This window comes from Bombus pyrosoma, linkage group LG7 (genome assembly GCF_014825855.1).
Source record: "Bombus pyrosoma isolate SC7728 linkage group LG7, ASM1482585v1, whole genome shotgun sequence".
Lineage (NCBI taxonomy): Eukaryota > Metazoa > Arthropoda > Insecta > Hymenoptera > Apidae > Bombus > Bombus pyrosoma.
In genome coordinates, this window is record NC_057776.1 from 19,513,458 (window position 1) to 19,536,575 (window position 23,118).

General features: G+C 48.0%; 1 protein-coding gene across 2 annotated transcripts in view; it reads left to right on the forward strand.

Annotated features, from left to right (window-relative positions):
- The first annotated feature begins 785 nt into the window (after positions 1–785).
- LOC122569764 (leucine-rich repeat-containing protein 24-like) overlaps positions 786–23,118 on the forward strand; it is a 144,947-nt gene continuing 122,614 nt past the window's right edge. For both annotated transcript variants that reach the window (XM_043731325.1, XM_043731326.1), the window contains exon 1: positions 786–1,275. The gene's annotated coding sequence lies outside the window, so the exon portion shown is untranslated. The remainder of the gene's footprint in view (positions 1,276–23,118) is intronic.

Consider the following 23,118-nt stretch of genomic DNA (forward strand, 5'->3'; position numbering starts at 1 on the left):
ATTAGTCAGATCGCGCAAAGTTTCATTTCTCGTCGTTTCTTTTTGCCTGCAAAATAATTTCAACCGTAACGTTGCAAGTGGTAAATAGAACGAAAGAGACGGAGCTAGGACAGGAAAAGGGGGAGGAAGAGAGAGAGAGAGAGAGAGAGAGAGAGAGAGAGGTGCAGAAAGCAGGGATGCGGAATTTCGTTAAACGAACACGATATTGACTTTGTGATAGCCAATTACGTTACCATTATCCATTCGCAGGACCGCGTGCAGTCTGTCATCGATAAAAACAATTAAACGCGACGGAAGGAACGAGCGAATAGAGAAACAGGAGGCGAGAAAACAGAAAAAAGAACGAGGAAACGCGTTTCGTTAAATCGATAGGACGCTAATCGCGTAACGACAGTGTCAAGCATCTGGCTCGTGTAAAATTTAATTCTTATCGATTTACTTATGCCAATAAGGAAAATTGCGAAAAGGTAAGATAGATAGCACGTAGGAAAGAGGGAAACGGCGAGCGGACGAAGCGGCTCGAGGAGGGGTGAAAGAGCGAAGGAAGAAGCGCGAGGGTGAGAAAGAGTCGGAGGGAAAGTAGGGGCGAGACTAGCGGTTTCTCTCCGTCGACTGCCCCTCTCTATCTCCCACGGCCTAGTCAACGTAGGGTAGCTCTCCTGCCAACCAGCCAGCCAATCCCCACCCTTTGCCTCGTCCCGCTGCTAGCGCCTCTCGTGGCAGCTTTCTCAATCGCTCCGCTCGCGCTGCTTAGTCGCTCTTTGTCTGTCGCGTGCGCTCGGTGGTTGGGGTGTTGTCGGAAGGGTGGAGGTGTCGGGCGCCAGTCGCTACGCGAACGTCGAGCTTGGGATCTCCGTTGTCCCTCGCGAGACTTTTTTTTTCCCCTCCCCCGTAAAGCTTGTGCTCGCGATCGGCGGACGTTCGCCTCGTTCGATTCGTACGCGGTAACACGCGTGCGTTTTCCAATCGGTAGCCGTGACATCGTCGAATGTCGGATCCGCGCGATATCGCCCACCGAACAAGCTCGATCTCGATCATTGGCTCCGTGTGGCCGAGGATCGCGCTCATGTGACGATTACTTGCTACATGACGATAAAACGAGTGTCGTACGTGAGACCAAGGGTATACGAATACGCGAGCGTTCTCGGTTGCTGTGATTTGCTTACCAGTCGGAAGGATACTCTACGGTATACTACGTACAGCTTCGGGACTATAACGGATATCGATGGTGATTCGATGCAGCCACGAGGGGACGGAATCGTGACGATTTCGATGGTAAGTGGTTCCATGTATACGTATATATATACTGGCATTTCGTCGGATACGAATGCGAATCGGGTTCCGGTTCGGTCCAAGATATATCGGTTATTAACCCTGTAGCTGTAACAGCGACGTTGCCCCTCTGACCCCTCGTTCTCCGTTTTCAACGCCCGATCTCTTCCATTACGACACCCACTATCCTTCGCTAACAGTAAGATTCGGATCGAACAGAGCGATCGTGCTTGACGACTGACCCGAGGTTCGTCGCGAGATGACGGAATCTTATCGCGTCTGGTTTATGGAAATTAGACAGAGATTGGGAAGAAGTTTAACGTCGCTTCGTACGACAAGTCGTTGTCTATTACATCATTTAGTCTGTGATTCGTCGATGTTTATCATTCTTCCTAGTTTGCTTCTCTCCGATCGTTCTTTCTCTCGCGATACAGATTGTTTCGTAAACAAGAAACTGCGTGTTTTTCTTTTTTTTTTTTTTTTTTTGGAATTTCTTCGTTGAACCTCGGGTGGGGTGGGGGAGGGGAAGGGGAGAACTCTCTTTGATAATCATAGACGACTCACGAACGACGAGACTTTTCGCCCAACTGGAAAATTTTCCCTCGGATCAGTAGGAACCGAGAAGCAGCGCGGTTTAATCAAAATTACGGGCATGCTACATCGGCGCGGTGGATCGTATCGAACGATTAAACGAGAAAAAAGAGGAGCTCCGCATCGAATCTCGACGGTCGGCTCACCGTGAACGGGTGAAACTCGTCTTCATATCGACCCCTCTCCATTACCCTTCTCTACTCGATATGATACCGACTTTAGGATCGCTATTTTTAATTCCGTTCACGCACGGAACTTTCCACCTTCGTCGAGTACGTGCTGCGTGTCGCCCCGTTATTCCTTCTTCCTTTGAGTCGTCGACCGAACTCGGTCTATCGGGAAAAATCGTTCGGGGACCCTGACTCGTTCGAGTCGGTGCTAGGTGAAAAGCCTTCTCGTTGGTCGAAACGAAAAGAAGGATATCGGCGGAGAACGTATTTTTCTTCTTTCTTTCTTTCTCATCGCTGCTCCATCGATGAACGCCGATAATTGAGAATCGGATAACTCTACCGTCCAACTCTATTTGCGTCCCTTTTAAACGTATCCGTTCGACGTCTACAAAGTTTCGGCGTCTCGAAAGTTAAAAAAGGGAGGTGGCTACAGAAGGGATAAGAACGACAACGACAACGACAACAAGGGGACTTGTTATTAAAACCGAAAAGAGTTCTCGACCGTTTTCTGCCCCGACTTCTCACACTATTCCGACACAACGATTCTAAATACGAATTCGTTTTCCGCTTGTTTACTTTTCTTTCCGTGGTCTGCCGACGCTGCGTGTCTCGCGTGACGAAGTAGCCCGTTGCCGATTTCATCCCATATAAACTTTCGCTTAACGTAAACACCGTTGCCCGTTTATCGGCTCGTATATTTTTACGATGCGTTTTACCCGAGTTAAAACGTTTCGTCGATTACGCGCGGAGAAGAATGTATCGCGTGCATCGGTTTTGTAACGCGATACCGCGACCGTTAGCGGAATATCGCTGGCAAAAATATCGCGAAACGTTAAGCGTGACATTCGTTAGGAAAGAGTTTGTTGCGATTAAACAAGACGACCGCGTTGATGATGACGCGAATATAGCACGGTTTTCGAACGTCACGTTAAATAAATTGGGAGAACGAATCGGAGAACGATCACGTTCTTGATTTTCTGTCTAGAAAGTACGCGTAAATAATTACTAAAATAACGTTCTTTTGCGTCGCATTCGTTTGTAAATTTATGGAAAATGCGAAAATAAATATTTGACGCGACCTCGAGTTTCGCCTCTAACGAAACGTATTATTTCATAAATTTAAATTAAGGGCTGATTAATTATTCCCGCGAAACGATAAATTTAAACAGCTATAGTATCCACGGGTGAAACAGTATCCACGAAAATACGAGCTACTACTCGGTTGCCGATGTTATTATGTAATTTACAATACTTTTGTCCGTGCAATTGTCACAGCCGTCCGAGATGTCGCTGTTTTCGCGCGGAATCTTTTAACGCCACCTGCAATCTGCAGTCGTCTGGCACGCGTTAATCCGAAGAGGTAAACGTGATATCTCATTCGAGTCGCGGAGAAAAATCACGCCCCGTCGTTCCGTCTAAATATCTGTGTCGTGTACCTTTACCACGCGTTCCTCGTGTCAACCTGCTGCTCCAAGTGTGTTAGCTTTTTTCACGTGTAAACGCACCAAGGCGTATACAAATTACGCCCTTGTTGCAACCGAGATGCCGAGATTGCCCCGACAAGAAACGCGTACCAGCTTCCAGTTTTCACACGAAGTAAGAATTCTTGCTTACTCTTTGTACGATGCCGTTCGTTGTTCTCGTTATGTCGCCTGCCGCGAGAATATTTTCACATCGTCGAGCGAAAAATCAACTGCCTGGACATGTGGTTCGTTTCCCGCTCGTTGCCATACACTGGCGCTCGTGCATAGGTCGGCGTACCTACGTTGTTTGTCGCAAACTCTCGTTCTATAGTAAACTTTATTTTCGCAAATAGTCGTTTGGTAGTTTTCAAAGTGCGAGCAAACAACGTTGTCGAGTGTGCGGAGAGGATCTGGGATTTCGGGGTGTAGCGAGTTCATTCCGTAGGATACGACGTACAATCGGTACAAATATATGTACGTAAGTAAATAATGACACTTTGTTATATATCGCCATGTTTGAATATGGAATTTAAGGAAGGGGAAATCTGTTACGGACGACGGTGAATCGGCGTGACGTGGAATCAATTTCGCGGCAGCGATTGTACATAGATTCGAGCGTTTCGGCCTGGCAACTTGATAGGTGCGTCTATCGCGTTCGAAGCGAAGTGGCGCTGGCTGCTTGGCAATTTGCGTGCAGGGTAATCAGGTGATGCGTAAAAAAGGTCCGAAAATTGGCCGGAAGGGGGAGCAGCGTGGCGCGGCAGCGGTGGCAGCAGGTGACGGTAACGCAGTTTGTTTCCGGTATCGAACAATCGAAGCGAGGTGCAACGCGCGTGACGATTGTACAAAGGCAGATGCAATTTGATGCATTGTGAGCCGTATGTTCAGAGAGGCCGGTGTACAGCATGAGCACATCGTATATTTAGCACTTGGCGCAGGATGCGACGTAGACCGTGACAGAACGCTTTTCATTTCCTCCTATCGGATATCTCTCGATGCTTATGATTAATGAAATCAGACGTAGCCCGCTATTGCGATTCTTTTACGAAGGATCGTCCACGCTCGTTTCCGCCGTAACGAATGCCAACGAACGAGTCGAATCTCTTTCGTTCGCCGATGTGCTTCATTGTCGTTGCTCGCTCGACTCGAAACTCGCACTGGCGGTCATGCACGCTCGTTGTCGCACGCGCGCGGACCTCTTTCAACGCGTGCCCGCTGTAACGTCGATTTTTTCTTTTTCCTTCTTACACGCGCGGAACGTCGCCACGAATACTCATTTGCCGCGACATGTCCCCTAATTTCTTTTTCCTACTTCCTCCGGTGTTTTTCAGCGTTCCTCTGCTTGGTCACCGCTATTTCCTTCGCGACTGTTTCCCTCCGCGAACGCTTTAATTCGTCCACAGATTCTCTCCAACATTTATACGAGTTATCTAATCGGTGTCCATTTTAATGTCCGAACGTTTAATAAATCTAAATAAATAAATCTGTAGCACGATTTTAGAGGATAGGATACATTAAGAAAGTAACTTAAGCGCGTGTATTCCTTGCGTCGTTTCGAAGGAAAATTGCTCGCCAAGTGGCTGTCAGCTATTTCGTTCAGGCATTGAGGCTATCTAAAGTGCAGCGGAACGGAACGTGTTGGTAGATCCAGATCGGTCAGGCGTTTGAAGGATCTTCGGGCAACGAGTTATGACAGGGGTGTCGAGCAAACGATGCACAGTGTTTGGAAACAACGGTAACAGTACGTACGTGCTGGCAAAGATTTCCGCATAATGGAAAACCATGGTAGGGAACGGTACCGCTGGTCGACGTAATTCCCTCGATATTGTGACGAAGTACAGATCTGCTGTCGAGATGAAAACGGCGAAATGAAACGAGACGGAAGCCCGGTGTGAGTTCTCTTTTCTCAGCGGCGAAAAGAGTTGGCGTCGGTGCGCACAGAGAATGCGGAACGTTCGTCATTATCGATTCCCGTGGTGGCTTTTACCGCGATAAATATCGAGTGTACGGCGTTGCCTGTTATTACATTCCAAGCCGTACGGATCGTCTAGCCTGTGTGAACTAGATAACGCGACGAACGATCTTTTCTCTCCATTATCCGGCATCGTTATCGATGCGCGCCGGTGTATCGACATTGTACGCTCGGATATATCGAGCCTGTCGCGTAAAGGGCAAACGAGACTCGGAGGAACGCGGATGCCAGTGGCAGAAATTGCAACGGCTGGAGAACGTTAGGGATGTTTGTCGTGCATTCGCGTCGATCGGATGATCAGGCAATCAGCGAATAATTCGACGCATAATCGCGATAGTTATCTCATATAGTTAAGATCGATCGAGTCGAAATAATAATTGTAATTTCCGCTTAATGTACTACTACGCTTGCGGCGGCACTCGGCGGCGCACTGGTTAGCGCCTTAGGTTACGAACGTTCGGAACCCGGGTTTCTCGAATCCCGGCGATCCAAGTCCGATTTTTCTTCCACGATTCTTAAATAGGAAGGAAATACGGCAGTAGCCCAGCGAGCGACATCTACCTCCAGGAGCCTATCACAATTAACACGACATATCCATCCTCCTCTCACGCTTAATGGAAAGCAGGACGGGAAAAGCAGAAGCTTTATCTCGGTCGAAAATGTAAGCTCGAAAGAGCACACACAGCCCGCTGCTGAGCGGCGCGCCGCTTTAAAGGCCGGATAAGCAGAAAAAGTCAACGGGTCGAGTTAAGTTCTCGTTTGCACGACAAAATACTGTTCATTTTCTCGCGGCTGTTTCTTGCCTTTTGCCTCAAAGTCCATCCTTTACGCGCATAATCTTCGCCAGCTCTGACTACAACGTTTCTCTCGCAAACCAGCTCGCCGTTCGACCAACTATCGTCGCGTGATAAACCGACGCACGTTTCGCAGCTGATATACCATAAAATACCATAAGATTTTGACAGAGGCGACACCGATGGCTATATCGTGTATGGTATATATGTAGGAACGTTTGTTCGTCGTTCTATATTTCATTCTGACGGCCGTTGGATCGTTCGCGAATAGGATATTTTTCGCCCTCGTCGATTTACCTTAATAGTCGAACAACTGTAAAAAGATAGTCAAACGGAACGATATACAGGCCAATATCTTTGAAGCAACAGCACGATTCGCGATTACCACGACACCGATAACTTTCTCCGATAAGCGTGGACCTATGTAAACACCCTTACGGAGGATTCGAACGATCTGGCCATCGCGAGTCGCTACCCTTCGGTCATCGAGATTTTCGCTACTCGATACATGCATCTCACTCGCATCTGGATTCGGCTTTCGTCCTTTGTGAAATTAGGCTCGTTGCCAATGACGCGAATATCGTGTATACCTGTCAGGTTAGAACGTTTACGCGCGATCCGTTTCGACACGAAGATGCCGGTTCGCTATCTCTGGGAATTCGAGACTGTGACTTTCGCCCCAAGATCGGCGATATCTCACCTTGACCTTGATTTAACACGGTTGCCGGTATTTCACGCGCCCTCCCCCCTAACCCCTGCCGACGGCCAGCCAATTATATACTACCCGGTTTTCAATGGTATTCTACAGGGACTAGACAAAATTCGAAGTTTGTCGATTTAACGCCGGCCATTAAATTCACTCGCTCGCAAATACTTGCTACACTTGGGATGTATCTCGATCGCCACGATATATCTGCCATATCGCTGATTACGTTCGAAATGTCTCAAACACGAATATTCGTGGAACAATTTAAATGCGAATACATTTATCTGGCGAATGCGAGTAAAGTTCGTGAAAGTTCGGCGGTCGAATTTATTTATTTAGCTATGGGTACGTTTAAATGGTATTCGCGATTCCAATTCGCGGGATGGTCGATGGATCGGTAGAGGAGGGAGAAGAACCGAGAGGTCTGAGCGTTCGACCTCGAAGCGGATACCGACGGAAGAAGAATGGCATTTTCGTAGCGCGATTATCGGCTTGGCGTTCAAAATTCGCGCGCATATTCTCTCTAGCGCGTGGCAAGCCGTCGTTGAACCCTCTTACTTAAAATTTAAGTAGGATTTAACTTGGAAATCCTGCCGCTTGATTGGGTGATTGACGGTATAAGTAGAGCTTAAAGTTTCGCCGGAGTCCTGACGGCGACGATGGCGGAGGTGGTGGGAAGCGGCGGTCCCGTTCCTCTTTGCCTCTCCCCGAGAAGAATGCCGCGAGGATCGATTCGTCGAGATACGCATGCACGCGTAGCCACGCGAACGTGCTTCACTTTAATTACGCCGACAAAGCGGTCGAGAGTTTTGTTTGCGCTTTATCATCGACCGATCCCCCGCCACATTCGAAAATAAGATTGCCCGGAAATCAAGTTCGGATGCTTCAGCGACAAAGCGGATTCACCTCGTGGGAAAATCGACTCGCGTCCGTTTAACGATAGCCGGCCACGATTTCGTTAACTCGACGTAAAACTCTGTTTACCGACGCTCGAACGCTTCGATTCGCAAATCCAGCAAATCGCGTTACTCGTAATAAGAACGTTACCTTCGATTTGCGTACGACCGTTACGAATGCTTAATCGAGAATTCGATATCGTATCTAATAGAACGTATCTGTGTTTGGTAAATCAACAGCTTGTATAAAACTTTGATTTTTTACTAGTGATATTCGTTTAAAAGGAAACGTTACGTACGCTCGATGTTACGCACCGAGGCCCGATCGGCAGCAGCTTCCTCGCACTGTACTACATATTTATGGAGAAGGAAAGGCGTGTGTCCCAAACTTCATCGATAGAGGTAGGAGAGAGGCTGTGAAAAAACGTGGCAGGCGCGTAACGTTGGCGATAAGCGACGATGCTCTCGTTAGCCTCGATTCTTCCCGGAAATTACGCGGCGGTTGACCGGTTTGACGCGGAAAATTATGGAAAGCCGATCGATTTCGCAAGTACGTTTCTTTACTCGCCAGCCACGAGCGTCCATCGGCCGCGAAACGATCTTGCTTTACGAGCCGACGTGTCACCACCGTTCACTGCGAGGTGACGATATCCAAAGAACTACTATAGAAAAGAAAACTATAACCAAAACGAAACAAGCTCCTCTTCCCCAAGAACAATCGGTTTCTCCTTTGCGTCGTGGGATAACGACGCAACATTTTTCTCTCTTCGCGATCTAACTGTTACATCCAACAGATTGTTTCCGGTTACGGTTAGGAAATAATTAGCGAGAATTAGCAAGCCCTAATGGAGGTGTAATGGCCAATAAATATGAAAGTGGTAGCGGCCACGGGAAAACCCAATGTCGGTACGAATATTCAGCAGCGAGTCGTTGCCGTTTATCACGAATTTATCGTTTCGTTTTTCGGCAAGTCGATGTCTCGGTGTTTCATAAGCTATTAGCGTGCCATGCAAGCTCGTTACAGCGAATGATTTACGTGCCGGACACTTTCCTCGTTGATAAGGGAGCTCGATAAGGTCGAAAATCGACCGCGCGTTCCAGTTACGTGTGTATACGTTTCTGCTTAAAAACAGTGGATCCGTACAACTCGATACGCAATTTGACTTTTTATCGCTACTGGGATATATTTGATCGGTACGACTTTGACCGGTCTCTCTACCGGTCTCTCTACCGGTCTCTCTCTGTCGAAAATGGACTACTATTACGTTCGCTGAGTTTTCAATAATTCGTATTTCACGAATATATCGCCGATTTGAAGCAAAGTAGGTTACAATTTTCTATCTTCTCGCGCAACGCGGAGACAAGATTATCGATAAAGACGTCTCGATGGAAAAAGAAGGTTCGCGCTCGAAGGAAAGGGGCGACGGGATGCGAGAATTTCAGCGTCGTTGATAAAAGAACCGGTGAAACTGCACCTTTCCTGTCGAGACGCGAATTTCTGTGAGAAGATTTCGGCTCGAGCTGCGTCCATCGGGCTGCTTTGCAATTTAGACAAGGTTCGAGCGTAGCGATTTTCATACGGCCGGCTCGAGTAATTTGACGGCAGGCTTTGAGATAGCTGGACTGTTCAAAGAACCGCTTCACTCTCGGAGACCCGAGCGAAGATGCGGAAAGGCAGGCGAATATGTGTGGCCGTGGCTTGGAAAGCGCTCTGCGCCAGGCTGGTAGGCTCGACGCGGCGTGGGGGCGGCACAGGGAGCCGGCAGACGGCTCGTTGAATCCGCGATATGCATATGCAAATTATTTTTCATCCGCCATCCACGAGTCGATCCTCCACTCGAGTGTTTTCAGCAAACACTCGTGCAACTAAAGACGTCGGTCGAGTCGCGTCTTTGGATTAACTTTTCTTTTCCTCCTCCTTCTCTCTCTCTCGCTCTCTCTCTCTCTCTCTCTCTCTCGCTCTCTCGCTCTTCGTGTATTAATTGGATCGCGATACGAAACGAGATGGAAGGAAAAAAAGGAATGTACATATTTTGTACAGATATTTTATTTAACCTACTCGGATGTAGATAGAGAATCGATCAACTCGGTGAGAATATCCTTAGAGGTATCTATTCGATTCGAGCGGTAAAAACGTTGCTAGGGGAATCGAACGATCGTTGGCGGACAAACGACCTGGTTTGAAAAAAGAAAGAAGAGACGGAGAGCGAAGCGAATTAAGAGCAGTCTCGCGCAAGCATCGTTGTTCGTTGTAAAAATGAATGTTTATGCGGATCTCGCCGCTTTCCTTTGTAACTTTGTAACAATGCTTAAAATGGTTAACGTTGGAACGATATGTATCCCGTCGTAAATAGCCGGCAGAAATAGAAGGCACAGAGTCGTGGAGAATCCTAGAATTAATAGTTTCGCGAACGGGCTTGCTGTCGCTCGTCGAAATACGATATCGGATTTTCCGTCGCCGAATAAGCATCCACGAGTACACTTCCGCGTCGATGCGCGACGCTGCTCGACACCGAACCGGCTCGCGAATCTCCCTTTATTTATCGTTTCCAGCATTTTGTTCCGTTATTCTACCGAGAGAAGGCAATCCTCTTTTCTCCACCACACGGTTCTTTGCGAACGCTAGCGAGAATAAATTGTAGCGATGGCCTAAACCTTCGAGGCTACCTCCGTCCGAAGGTGTTAAGTAAAGTGGCCTTTCGGTCGATGCGATAACGCTCCTGCCTGCCTTATCCACGACTTTTCCCACCGTCTTGTCTTACCTTTATCGAGACACTTTTAATTTTTCAACCGAGAGTTTCATCCACACAAAGGAAATTACGAACGAGACGTAGCGCAGCTTGCTTCTTAACGAGCCAGACCTCGAGCAACCATTGGAAGTGGCGAATATTTCTAGAAAAATCTGCCACTTTTACACCGTTTAAGCTACTTGTTTCGATGTTGAGCGTTGCGCGTAACCGCAAGATTCGAAGCGACCGAGACACACGCAGACATAACGAAATTACGCACAGAGAATTTGTCGATTCGTGCGCGAAGGAATCTTGGAATCGGTATATTCGTTCGGAAATTACGCTTTCCTCGGCTCGTTGGGACGCCAGCTCCCGCGTTATGCACGTTTAATCGTGCAGCGACCAAGCGTATCTATCGGCGCGACGGAAATAACTACGAGTGGCTCCCGAAGATCCGGATCGTACCTGCAATTCCCTCTCGAACGAAACGAAATAATCGGACATCGTCGTCCGTTGTTTACGGTCGCCCCGTTGTTCAGTAATTCGCGGACAATCGCTGTGACGAATTCGGCGTGCGAAATATCGGCCGCACGCAGCGTAAAAGATCCAAGAGAACGAATAACAGACAATAAAGATTCGATAATTGTTCGCGTTATTGCTTTTCCTTGATCCCCTTTCTTCGATTTGTCTATCCCGCCCATACTCCAGACTTCTCCATCCGCTATAAACAGAGCGAAAGGAAGACGAAACCGAGATTTTTCTCGATAATAGCTGGAAGTTTGGTGGGCAGGCGAAGATGTTTCGGTTGAATCGAAACGCTTCGATCGTTAACACAGTCGTGGAAATAATACACTTTTAAAATAATACGCTTTACGATCGCAAGTTACAGCGTACTTGCGGGCGGAAGAAAACGAAGAAGCAGAAAGATGTATTAGCCGTGACGCGGAGCAGTTCGTCGACGCCACGTTTCGAAGGAAAAGGGAACGGATATTTTAGCGAATAAACGCGGCCTCCGTTCGAGACCGGAGATACCGAAGCGTCGCGCACCGAAGAAAATCGAATGTAAATGTAGGCGGCGCGCCGCGCGTCCAATCGAATCCGACGGATTAGGGAATTCCAATGGAAGGGAAAAGATTCGACGGTCTCGCCGTTGATCGCGGGTCCAGTACAAGCCGGAGAACAGTTTTTAGGTGCGCTTTCGAAAGAGCCAACTGTAATATCTCATGGTCGTTTATGGAGCGCGAATCGAGTCGCGCGCGTTAATATCGACGGCGAGACGACGGAATTTCGCGGGATTTTGGGACGCGACACGTTCGGCAACGTGAAACCGCACGGCCGTTTAATTCTTCTTTGGGAAGCCGATAATCGGCCACTGTCCGAATTGACGCGGACAAAAAGTAGATGCGGTCGGCTTTGTTCCGGCCTGCGGCGATACCACCGCTGCCCTCTACGATCGTGATTGGTAGTTTAGAAGGGCGAATGCAGTACGGGGGATTTTTCCAACGTCCGACCCCGGCTGCCGCCTACCGTTCAGTTTTTTCCATGCCAAACCACCCGCCCGCAGGTTAATTTTCCTCGTGTTTGCTCTTGTTTCTTGCTCGCGTGCCGTTCCGTCGAGATTGAACGCGCCGGGTCTTTGCTCCTTAAGAGGAAGCCACGCCGGTAATTGTAAATACTTGCTAAACTAAATTTAGTGTGCTATATCGAGGAGGAGAGCACGAAAACTCTCCGGCTTACGAATATTAAATTCGCAACGACCTCGTAGACGCGTTAATCTCGTAAACTGGCTCGACGATCGATAAACACGAGTAAAGTAGCGACAGTGATGTTAAAAAGAAGAGAGAAGAAAGAAGCACGCGGTCGCAATGGCGACGCGTAAGGATCGCTCGACGACGTTGCCAGCATACGCGTATTTCGTCTTTCTAGGTAACTATTCTAGAACCTTGTCGGATTCGAGCGGATTCTTCGATTCGCTGTATTTACCAACTCTTCTATGCGTGGCCAGCTGTAGCTGCGCCACTTTCTCTCTCTCTCTCTCTTTCTATCTGCCTGTCTGTCTGTCTGTCTGTCTATTACGAGGTTACGTTTCAATCGTTTCCGCTTCGACGATACGTCGAAATTTCGTCTCCGGGTTGTAAGGCAAATGGAAATATCAAGGAACGTGTGGGCGAGTAACACGCGCGTTACGATCTTCGCGTAAAAGTCGCCGGCGATGCCTCGCCGAGAGAATCGGAACGTCGCGTTTGTTTTCTCGTACAAAGATGGAAGCGTTAAATCGAAATTACAGGATAGAATTTGTGGAAGGATACGCGAAAGCAGCGAGTTCCGCGATGATCACCGCTTGCCAATGAAATTCGCGGCAACGTGGACGAATATTAACGAGGTCGGTTATCTCGGTTTTACCATTATATTTCGTAGACTACGACAATTACCGTATTTTTGCTTGCCACCGGCCGCTCCGCCAAACCGTTAATTACTTGCGTACGAGTGCTAACGATGGTCGATTTAAAGAAAAATGCGTTAGCTTCGGGTGTCTATCGTGCGTCGTACCTTTGCTGTCGCGTCCTCTTAATCCGTGAAAGCTCTTCTTTCTTTTTCCGATTAGATGACGCACCAGCCCGAATATTTTCACAATTCGAGCGGCAAATCGCCGGGAAAGTTTCGATAGGAAAATTTCACGCATTCGATGCACGCGATGCACGCTCCACGAGATATACGCGTCAACCAGGTTCCCAACGATCGGTCCGTCGTGCTCGAAACGAAACGTATCGACGATTAGAAAGTTCCGTTTGAATTTTCTTATTGGCGGCTACGCTCGGAATCGAGTTAGCGGGCGCGCGTCTGGTCGACGAATCGAACGAGATCCGGCAAAGTTGTAGGAAATTGCTGTTTACGGGGCGTGGCCTCTGGTTACGTAACACAGACGCGTAATTACGTAGCGCGTAATTTCGATGTGAAAACGGTGACGCGTTTCTTCGACGTTTCGCTGATGCTAATTATCCGACCGGATTGATCGGCGGCGGCTGGATGGATGGTTGCCGCGGCCGAAATCTCGGCGCTGCGTTTCTCGATTTACGCGACGGCACGTTGCAACCGAACCGAGGCGGGGCGCTCGATGGGGGGGGAATCGTTTAGGCAGCGAGACGCGTTTCTCAGCACGTTGCCGCGCATCACTGCCAGTACTATTTATCCGAATAAGAGTGAAAGACGAAGGCTGGATGCGCGGCAACCGACGAATCGGATCAGGCTTGCAGAGAGGTAATTAGCAGCGAATTCGATATATTTGCCAGGCGGAATCCAAACGGAGGAGGAGATTCTTGTATATTCGATGGGCAATTGGCGTGCCGATCGGAATCACGTAGCCGGCTATCGATAAAATATTTGCGTGCTCGGTAGCCCGCTATATGATTGCGGTGACTAATTTCGTGGCGATTCGATTGGCGACGAGTTTGGAACCGGTGTCGCCGATAATTACGGCGTGTGACACGCGTGGATCGGTGGTTTAGGGGCGCGGCCATGTTAACGAGAATTCGACGGCTGGCTACCATCTCTCGCATCCACCTCTCGCATACTTTGGCGATCGTTTTCCAACCAAGCTCGAAATCATCGCCGCTGCTCCGTCCAGCCTTCGCTTCTTCCTTCTAGCCCGCTGATGATGAACCCCGAAGAAAGCAGCTGCAACGCCCATTAAAAGGATTTACAAGGAGCGGGGACAGGTTTGCCCGATCCGCGTCTGCCAATAGTCGAATTCCATTCGAATTCTGTGTAAGTCGCCGATCCTCGTCGAACCTCGGCCTATAATTATTCGATCAGATTCCTAATAAACCGCTTAGCCGAGGGGAGCGTGCAATCGACGGGTCCCTCGGATACGCGGACGGAAGAACGTCGAAACATCTGGCAGCACGATGCGATCGGGAATTCCATTTGCTTGGGCGGTGGAGATAGTTGGAAGCGTGGAACGGCGGCGAGATAACCGGCAAATAGGCAGCCGAACCGAACCGAGTGCTCGAATATCCGATAGACGAGCGGAACTGCTGGTGTTTATCAATTCGGGATATTCCAGGGTCGTTGTTCTCGCGGCGATGTTACGCCAAAGATGGATCGTCCTGCCGTTTCGCGCGAGTTTCCAAGTTTCCATAGCCTAGAACCGCGCTCTTGGCATCGTTTTCGTTTCGGCGACGACGACGACGACGACGAAGCGAATTCTACCGGACACCCGATGCGGTAACGCTGGCGAACAAACCGCGAAAACAACGGCTTATTTCCTATGTACGGCAATTTAATTAACATTATACGACCGCCGTTTCGCTTTCCAGCGATCGATAGACGGTTTCAGCTTCCGATAGACACGACTTTATCGACCTATCGCGAGGCGATAAAAAGGACGCTCGGTTCGATCGTACAATACACGACAATTAGATGGAAGAATCGTAGAGGAAGAGAAACTGCAGAAGGAATTTGAGTAGATCGCGTGAGCCAGCTTTCTGCGCTACCGATAACGGTCGAAATAGGAGAAACGGGACGAAGAGAATTTCGATTTTATTCGTTTCGTAACGTATATCTGTTTGGACAAGCTAGTATCGTACAAAGAGATATCGAACTATCGATAGCTGTATCAAATTGTTTTCGTATACGATTCCAAGTCGATATCGTTCGATAAGATACGATCACGCTTGCTACTTACTCGTTGCCTGTTGGAATTACTTTTTACGTTTCTTGTCGTAACTTTATTTCCCCCCGTTCCGATGTACATAGTCGTTCGTATATAGATTATAGGCGGGCCATCGATAATCGTACGGAGAACTTTATTTCGAAAATAAATTAAGCGCCGCACGCCGCACGTCGCGCGTCGCACGCCGACATATACGTAATTTGCATGCAACGCTACGGTTGTTTGTTCGAAAGTAACTTACGAACAATGGAACGAGCACGTTTCGAAATGATGGTGTTGCCGCGAGTAATAGCGAAACGGGGACAGGCTGGCTATTCGAATTTATTATTGATCGACTATCGGGTGTCAGCGTTTAACCAATATTTGCACGACGTCTAGTAAACATTGATTAATCACTGCTACATCTGACCAATAATTAAACGTTAGTCTCGTGTATCAGAGAGGGATGCGCGTAGTAATTATTTTTACAGTGCCTGTATTCGCTTCCGCGACACCGATGATAAACCGACCAAGTATCAACGTATCGACGCTTCATCTCCACGTTCTCTACTAATTGCCGAATAGTTATTAATTTTACCTCGTCCAAACTAACAAATTGCTCTCGTTCTCCGAAATTTCAGGCATCGTTCGAATCTCTTTGCTCTCGACCAAGAGGTTACGACGAAGAAGGGTCGAAGTCGCCGCGCGACGCACGAAATAAAATTACCCATCGGCCAGAAACTTTTCCGTAAGAATCCTTGGCCGTCGTGGCAGACGTTAAACCGTCTCGGAATTCCGAGAGGAAGCTCGTGGAGCTATTGGATGCGCGACATCGGCCATTATCGAACCCGTCTACGAAGAGTAATGTCTCGTACGAGCTATCGATACGCGTCTTTCTCGCGACTCGAAGGAGCTTCGGGCGGACCGCAAAGCCGATTATTCGCGCCGCGCCATCCATAACCGTGTTAGTTGGTGCAGCAGAGGGCCCGCCAACCGAACACCACGTTCCATTCTGCGTATTATTTCATCGCTTCGCCTGATTTACCTTTCAATCTGTTTGCCACGCGACCTTAGCAGTCGAAGGCGGTCGCGCTTCCATACAAAATATACAAGCGATATAAAAGTGTTATCGGGATGCTAACTATCTATATATTCTATCAATATACTTTTTACAACGTCCATATGTTTATAACAGTAGATAAGAATCGCAGAACGCTCGCTCGTCCCGTCTCGACGTCGACGTTTAATTGCCCATCTACGTTTCTCAACGTAGGCCAAGGTCTTGACACGCAATCAATAAAGGATCGTTGATTAATCGTATACGCATTGGGTGTACGATGAGTCGTTATCGATAATCGATGATGGTTATCGACAAAGTGCGATCTATTCTATTCTATTCTATTCTATTCTATTATATATTATATGTTATATTAGTAGCCTAAAATATATTAATTTTCAGTCGTGTATTTTTTATCGAAAATCTCTGCCCGTGCAATGCGCCACTATACCACTACGGTAATACAAGTACGCAGCGACACGTTTTGTAACTTTAACCTGCGTTTATGCTCCTGTAATATCACCTAATATTATTACGTTTACCAGGCTCGCTCGGCATACAGTTTATTATCCTTCATTTGTACATGTATTTGGTATTTGGTACTTGGTACTTGCATCGGTGGCCGACGATTCCATCACTAGCGAGCAAGTGGCAAGACGAATCGTTAGCAGATAACGAAATATCCAACCTAGTTGCCCGCGCGACGAGTTTTTTCCAACATCGATCTGGAAATAATGGAGCCGTGGTCGTGACTGATGGCGCCAGGAGTCGAGTCTCGTTGTTTTTTCGCCGCTCTTTGCGTTTTTCCTTCTTCGTTTAGGCCGGAAAATCGTGGAACCCGCCAGTTTTTCATCGGCCGCGATTAATCGCGTGGAGGACGGAAGAAGGCGCCACCTCCGCGAGACAAGCCGGTTAGTTACAAACCACGATCGTTGTTTCTCTCGTAAAACAGCCGAAGAGAAACTTGCTAAATAAGCGTTGATAGACGTGGATCAAATATTTCATTGTTATTGGCAGGAAAATGGGAATATTTAGCGGGGCAAAGTGAAAGCGGAAAGGGGGTCGAAGCGAATTTCTTCTTTGTCAATTTGTGAAATCGTTGGAACGAGGAACGCCCCAGAGTCTTGACAGAGTTGCAGCTTCCGTTTAAATTATCGGCGATAGATAATTCTTCGAATAGTTTCGTTGTCGGCTAAAGTTGCGTGCTTCTATCGAATCGACGATTAATCGATCGCCTCAACAGGCAGTGTTTTTAGAGAAATGGCCGTATATCGGATATCTTTCCTTTTTTTTTCTCGCTCTTGAAGTTATTACGCAAGAACGCGCGTTCGTCCGTTTGCCAAGCGTCAAATGGTCCAAATAGTTTTCAGCTCGTTCCGTTCGATCGTAACGTTGTTAAAACACCGTTGTTACGACAAGGTTATTAAAACATGTTGGTAATAACATTCGATGCGATATTACGCAACGAAGCACCGATAGCTTGATAGCTTTTGTTGCTAGTATTTCGAGTTTAACGCGCTTTTCGATCGCAACGTGATCGAATAAAGCGCCGCCAGCGTCAAAAACCAGCGAGTCAAAAATGTCGCAGGCACGTCGGAAACCGATCGTACAACGCGATAGAACGGTTTCGCGCGATTTTCACGGTGGCCGTACGCTAGAAACGCGTTTCTAAGATACGTACGAGCGTCCGCCGTTGAGCTACGCGTCGTAAATGCGAAGCATTCGAAAGCTCGCAAAGTCAGCAGGGAATAGGTAAATTCCTGCGAAAAGATGTAGGTAAAGTATGCTCGAACAGCTTTGGAAACGATTATTTCGGCGTGTCTCTTTCGCCATGCGGACGTCGTTGTTGAGATAAGTCGGGAACGAGAGCCCGAGGCTGTGGCAAATGCAGCAAAAGCGGTCTTAGTTGGCCATGCCCCGTGGGAGTCTACCGAAGGGACACGGCTTCTACGACGAACGTGGTCTCATTCGAGAATGAACTCGACTCTTCTTCGAGGTTGTTTGAACTTGGCCTCGTGCGCGCCAACTTTCGCCTCTCCCTTGCGGCCTCGTCCTATCGGATCGCTCTGCCTCCTTACCGATTTCCTCCTATTTCTTGCCATTTATCTTTTCTCTTTCCGATTTTCATTCCATTCCTTTTCGCTTCTCCCAGCCCTTTCCCCTCTCTTTCTGCGGGTTCGCGCGTGCTCACCACTTTTTCAGCAATTTACCAGTACGAATCTGGCCAACGTCCCGGAATAATATTCGAATAGAGAGTGTCGGAGGAACTGTTCGAACGGCCGAGAAAGATCTTGCGAGAGTCGCGACGGTCTCGCCAAGTTTTAAGGACTCGGCGAGTTGGAAGTACGTTGCAAGAAGGAAAATAGCTTGCACGAGAAGCATTACGCGGATCTCCAAGTATCTCGAAAGTTTTTATTTTACGATTTGCGTTATTTGTCGCGTATCCTTCCTTCTACGAGCTTGTATATCACGCGTAAACGTGGAATTTTTACCCATCTTTTTGGCAGTAGAATAGAAAATTTGTTTCCAAGTAGATGCGAATTACAGGTAATCTGCCGATTTAATATCGTACGACGTAACACGGTTTCGCTTTAACGCGGTTCGAGAATCGATGAAAAATCACCAGGCACCGTCGTTCGATGCTTCTCATCGTGTACGCAATTTCCGAATTTCCTCATACCTATTTTGACATTTTTCGTTCGTTCGTTCGTTCGTTCTAGTTCGTAGAGATCGATCCTTCGCGGCCGAAAATTTTCTCGCGTACAAATTTCAACATTAAGAAATTCGCAAGTTTAAGCGTTTGAAAATTGGAAAATTCGAACGTTTGCAAATGTTAATATTATCGATAGGTAATACCTCCGATTAATTATCGAACGTGTTAATTCTTTGTCTCGCTTGACACGGCGTTTCTTCGAAATTCAACTGCCTACCGGCGTGTCACGAGGCACAAGAGGATGTCTGTGCGTGTAAGAAAAGAAAATTTCTTTCGAGCACGTTTCCGATTATTCGATTCGAGGTATTGCGTATCCGTGGCTAGCTACTTGACAGCGAAGTCGGTTTGATCGTGCGCTCAGTTTCCTAGTCGCGTGCTGTCGTACACGAAGAAATATGGATCGACGCATAATTGCGCGAGATTTATGAATGCAATTTTCCTGGCGTGCCGTGCAATGGTTTTTAAATACGCGCGTTTCCCCGCATCTTTCGCGTGTTCCGATTAATCGGTCGCGGGTCACATAAATTCGCTGGCCCGTTTCATTTTCCTGCTAGCAGCGAAAAAGCAAACGTAACACGGTGCTCTAACGGCGATGTGCAATGCCAGATAACCGTACATTGGTTAGAAAGTAATTTTCCTAAAAGAAATGTCGCGTCTCGGGAAACCTACAACGAAAGATAGCGGCGTTTCTCGTTCACGACTGAAACTCGTACTCGAGATTTGTATTCGACGCGACGCTCGCTGATCCACTCGATCGAACGTTTTTCCATTGGCAAGAGAAAAGATGCGACTAACGTTAATCCATCGACATCGCTACAACGACGCACAGACTCGCACAGATCAACGTTAAAATCGTTCGTAATAACGAGGGTAGCGGGGGGTAAGGATCGAATAATATCGCTCGATTTTGAAATTGAAAATACGGTGGTGGAACGCAGCGTTACACGTTCTCTGTTTCGTCGAACGATCGGCAGTCGTAAAAAAAACAAAAAAAAAAAAAAAAAGAAAACAAAAAAAAAAGAAAGAAAAAAGAAAAACACGGGATCGGCGGTCGATGAAACATCTGGGAAATCGAACTCGATCTACTCGGTTATTTATTTGGTTTGAACGTTAGGTATCCAGAAAGATACGAACGGTTTGGACGTATTCGCTTTCGTAATTAATAAGCGGATGATAACCGGCTTCGCGGAAGATTCGCCGACCGCGATTAAACGATCGTCGGTGGAACGTAAAATCGGTCGTCGCCCGTATGGCCGAGCAGACGCGATGAAAATCTGCAGGCCGCGCGATTAAATTGACAAATAGCTCGTCGGCTAACGGTGTTAATGACGCTTTATGCCCAGTGGTGATTCGCGATGAGAATTACCGGGGATAGGTGGCTTTCTATGCGCTGTTTTCACGATGGATCATTCTCTGGCAAACTGTCGCGCGCGTATTCCTCCATACTACTGTCCCTCGATACTCTGTGAAAAAATATCTGTCGGTACGATCGATCGGCCGATAATCTTCCCGGCCCGTAAAGGTTCTTAATTATCGCGTATTTGCTTGGTTAACGACGCCGCGCGAACGAAAATCAATCAACCCCCGGGGAGAAAAGTATCGCAACTAGTCGGTCGCCGCTGCCAGCCATTGCCGATATTCGATCATAATTGCTCGGGAGATGATTGGGACGGAGATGGTTCGCACTCGACCAACGTTCTCTCTTCTCTCTTCCACCTGTGATCGACCTTTGGTTTTACCTGCTTCCCCGAATCTCTCCAATTTTCCTTCCTACAGTTTCGCGAAACCAGCCTCGGAAATTCAATTTCTTTCTCTTCTTCCTTTCTCGATTGAATTCGAACCGTGTGTATCTATCCGCGCATCCGAGACATCCTAATAACGCGTCTTCACCGAGAGAAAGCTCGTTCCCTCCGTATTTCTGCGTGTACCGTCATCGATTCTGTTCTGTTGTTCCGCCAACGCACGAACAACGGCCGAATACATAGCAGGTTATCCGTGAAACGTTGGCCGAATTTGTCCAAACGACACGTATATTGCACACACGCGGCGCGACGACATATCCGGTTATTGCTAGCACGCTAATCAATTAGGGAAACGTTATCCGCCAACGATCAGGGGCAAGTGTTGGTGTTTCTGGACAACAGTTTAAACGGTGTTGGCTAGAAACCAACCAGAAGGCACGATTCCACGGTCAGTCGTTATCCAGTGGGCGCGATTAGGCTTCTCCGCGAACCGTCCGCGTTCTCACCGACTCGAATCGCCCGACGAAATCGCTCTCTGTTTTCCCCACGCTCGATCTTGCGCGAACAATATCGTCCAGCTTGCTCTGCACGATGAAGATTGGCGTAGCGATTAGGTGCGCGGCTATCGTCGTCACGTCAAAGAAAAAAAAAAAAGAAAAAAGGATGAAAAAGGAAAAGAACCGCAAGGGCGACGAATACGGTTTTAATCGGCGTTTCACGGTAAACGCAGACCTTCAGCTACCTTTTCCCCGTATTTCCGTTTCATCTTCCTGTTAAAGAGTTCACTCGCGATATCGTTTCGGACAGAATTAGTCGCGCTCCAAATAAAAGCCATCGCCGGAGCCATTTCCTGGCAGACGGACGTAGCGGGGAAAATTGTTTCTCCACGGCGGGATCCGTCGTTGTTTGCGGACGCGATAGAGTCCGGCAAGTTCTTTTCACGTCAACTCGAAATCACTGGCGCGTTTCGCCAACGAAACGAAACGGTTGCTCTCTTCGAGTTGGTTTCTGCTTTCCACCGAGGCCTGTCATCCGCTCAATTAGCCGCACGATGTTCTTTAATTCCCCTTTTTCTTCTCTTCTCTGTTTCGTTTTCTTCGTACCGTTCTTTCCTGCGTTTTTTCGGCTCGGCTCAACGAATAGGGTCGCGTTTGGAGGACCGCAGCCAGTGCTTAGCGTCCTGCCTATCAAACAAAAATTACTCTCAATCATTCGGAAAGTTCGTCAACGATCGTTTTCTCCTTTCGAGCGATAGTTTCGCTTTTGGTCGTACTTGGCTGGCTGCTCGCTGCGCCATTCCATCTACGGAGAATAAGGAAAACTTGCGAGTCGAGTACGCGGGTCAACTGTTATTTTCGGCGTTTCGGAGATGTCTTTTTGCTTGGATCGAAACGGAAGCCGACCGGGTCGAAGGAACGAGCGAACAATTTCTCTTTTGCTTTGGTACTATTTCTGGGTCAAGGAGAATTCTTCGTTCAACGCGCAGGATCGAAACGTCGAGAGCCGAGTAGCTCGTTCAACACTCTCTCTAATACCTAATAAAAGGAGCAGGACGAATCTAGTCGGTTCGTTGGTAAACTCGCCGGCGCGTCGCGGCGCGCCATGAAAATTTCCAAAGTTTTCCCACGCTCTAAGCACACGTTCGGTGTTGTTGCGAAATGGTGGTGGAAGAAACTCCGGGAACGCTGTTTATATTACCGTCGCAGAGCCGCAGAATGCCGGCCAACAAAGGAACTAACCACGTTATCGATGCCGATTTTTCGTCGCTCGATAAAGCGGAAAGTTTTTCGGTTCGTTCATGGGCGCAGTTCCGCGGCGAGTGCCGTTCCTTCGTAAAAGGAGACGAACGGAAGACCGGAGGCAAGAAGACCAGCGTATAATTTTCCTCGCCGTCTCTTTTTTCAGCCGTTGAGAAGTGTAATTTCCTTAGGACGAAAGATCTAACAGATTCGGGTGAAAAGGTTTCATCGAGGGAAGATTGGAAGCCTCGCGACCGCCTCGATAAGTAGTCGTTCGACAACCGGAGGATTCCGCTCTTCCATTTCCGGTGCTGCGGCATTCGAATCGAGTCTACCTTTCTTTCGAACCCCGTATCCCCGTGACCACGGAAATTCAAAAACCTAACTCGAGAAAAGTCTGTCCAATTGGTCGCTTCGCGTATATCGGTAGAAGGGCGCGTCGCAGATTTCTCGCAGCGCAAAGTTAAATGGTAAGAGGGGAATGGTAAGAGAGAGAGAGAGAGAGAGAGGGGGGGGGGAACCACAGCGGCAATCTATCGGTCTGATCGATCATCCTTAAATTCGCTATTTATTAAAGCGCGCGGGTGCGAGGAGGATGGGCGGCGAAAAATGGGTCGATCGGG